At 41.0% G+C, this 2,348-nt stretch overlaps 1 non-coding gene across 1 annotated transcript; it reads left to right on the plus strand.

Moving 5' to 3' along the window:
- The first annotated feature begins 341 nt into the window (after positions 1 to 341).
- Trnag-gcc (transfer RNA glycine (anticodon GCC)) lies at positions 342 to 416 on the plus strand. Its single transcript has one exon. It is a non-coding gene; the product is annotated as a tRNA-Gly (tRNA).
- The last annotated feature ends 1,932 nt before the right edge of the window (positions 417 to 2,348 follow it).

The following is a 2,348-nucleotide window of genomic DNA, read 5'->3' on the forward strand; positions in this document are numbered from 1 at the left end:
CAAACTTCACAGAAGCTCTCCTGCGAACCTGGCAGAACTAGCACTCCTGAAAGAACGGATATTGCGGAGACATGGCTTAGCCACAGTCTGGGGAATGTTTCCAGAGTGAAATTTTCACTCTGCAGCGGAGTCTCCTACTTTCATATCACCGCACAATCCGTTGAGAGGGAAAATCTCATTCTGGAAACTTCCCCCAGGCTGTGCTAAGCCATGTCTCCGCAAAATCCCTTCTTCCAGGAGTGCTAGTTCTGCCAGGTTCGCAGGAGAGCTTCTGTGAATTTTGGAAGGTAGGAGAAGAGATACTGGCAATAGTAAAGCTGTGAGGACGGGGCGTGAATCGTGTTTGGGTAGCTCAGTTGGTAGAGCACTTGCCTGCCAAAAGCAAAGGTCCCGAGTTCGAGTCTCGGTCCGGCACACAGTTTTAATCTGCCAGGAAGTTTCAACGTTTTAGGCAAGTTGAAAGGACTTCTGGTGGAAAAAGGATTTGCCTACGCTGAGGACGTTCAATACAGCCGTACTACATCTACATCTTCATGGGTACTCTGCAAATCACATCTAAGTGCCTGAAAGAGGGTTCTCGAACCACCTTCACAATTCTCTATTATTTCAATCTTGTATAGCGCGTGGAAAGAATGAATACGTATATCTTTCCGTACGAGCTCTAATTTCCCTTATTTTATCGTGGTGCTCGTTCCTCCCTATGTAGGTCGGTGTCAACAAAATATTTTCGCATCCGGAGGAGAAAGTTAGTGATTGGAATTTCGTGAGACTATTCCGTCGCAACGAAAAACGCCTTTCTTTTAATGATGTCCAGTCCAAATCCTGTATCATTTCTGTGACACTCTCTCCCATATTTCGCGATAATACAAGACGTGCTGCCTTTCGTTGACTTTTTTCGATGTACTCCGTCAGTCCTATCTGGTAAGGATCCCACACCGCGCCTCAGCAATCTAAAAGAGGACGGACAAGCGTAGTGCAGTAGATGTGTTACATTTTCTAAGTGTTCTGCCAATAAAACGCAGTCTTTGGTTAGCCTTCCCCACAACGTTTTCTATGTGTTCCTTCCAATTTAAGTTATTCGTAATTGTAATGCCTAGGTATTTAGTTGAATTTACGGCTTTTAGGTTAGACTGATTTATCGTGTAACGGAAGTTTAACGAATTATTTTAGCACTCCTGTGTATGGCCTCACGCTTTTCGTTATTTAGGGTCAACTGCCACTTTTCGCACCATTCAGATGTATTTTCTAAATCTTTTTGCAGTTTGTTTTGATCTTCTGATGACCTTATTAATCGATAAACGACAGCGTCGTCTGCAAACAACCGAAGACGGCTGTTCAGATTGTCTCCCAAAACGTTTATACAGATAAGGAACAGCAAAGGGCATATAACACTACCTTGGGGAACGCCAGAAATCACTTCTGTTTTACTCGAAGGGCTACATAAGCAACGAGCGGATTTCAGCCGTAATGGAACTGAACGACTGGTACAAAGTTCCTAACGTTGTTTATGGAGACTTGGGGAGTGTGTTGAAACACAGTGTCATTTATCTGTGTCGCTTTGAAGCGTAGTGCAATATTCAATAAAAGTTACTTGGCTTGCCATAATAAAAGTAACTCACTTTTGGAAGTCCCCTCATAGCACGACTATTTGACAGCAAGTGTATACAGTATATAAAGTTCTGCACAGGCAATGAAGTAACACCACCGATAAACAAAGACTTTGAACAGAAGTTGCTAGGGCAGAATACTCACAATTTCTGTTTGTACGCATTGATGAGAAATTGAATTGGAAGGAACACAGTGATGATATGCAGAAACGTTTAGTTTTAGCTACTAATGCTATTAGGGGATATTGCAAACTGTAGCGATAAACATATCAGTAAATTAGCCTGCAATGCCTATTTTCATATGGCAACATATTTTGGGCTAATTCATCATTAAAAGTATTCATTGCACAGAAGTGTGTAATCAGAACAATAACTGGAGCCCACCCAAAATCACCTTGGAGACATTTATATAAGGAACTCGGAATATTCACACTACCTTCGCAATACATATATTCACGTATGAAATTTGTGACTAATAACCCACTCGAATTAAAAAAATGATAGCAAAGTACATAGTTGCAACTCAAGAAGAAAGGATGATCTTCACTATACTGGACTAAATCTTTGGCACAGAAAGAGCTGAATTATGCTGACACAGAAATCTTTGGATATTTAATAAAAAAGCATTAAAAGTCTGACAGATAGCCAGCCAGCACTTTAAAAATGTTTTAAGAATTCCTCAATGTCAGCTCCCTCTACACAACAGATGAAAGTTTAGATATGAAGTAGTAATCGTGTTAA

This window comes from Schistocerca gregaria, chromosome 7, assembly GCF_023897955.1.
Source record: "Schistocerca gregaria isolate iqSchGreg1 chromosome 7, iqSchGreg1.2, whole genome shotgun sequence".
NCBI lineage: Eukaryota > Metazoa > Arthropoda > Insecta > Orthoptera > Acrididae > Schistocerca > Schistocerca gregaria.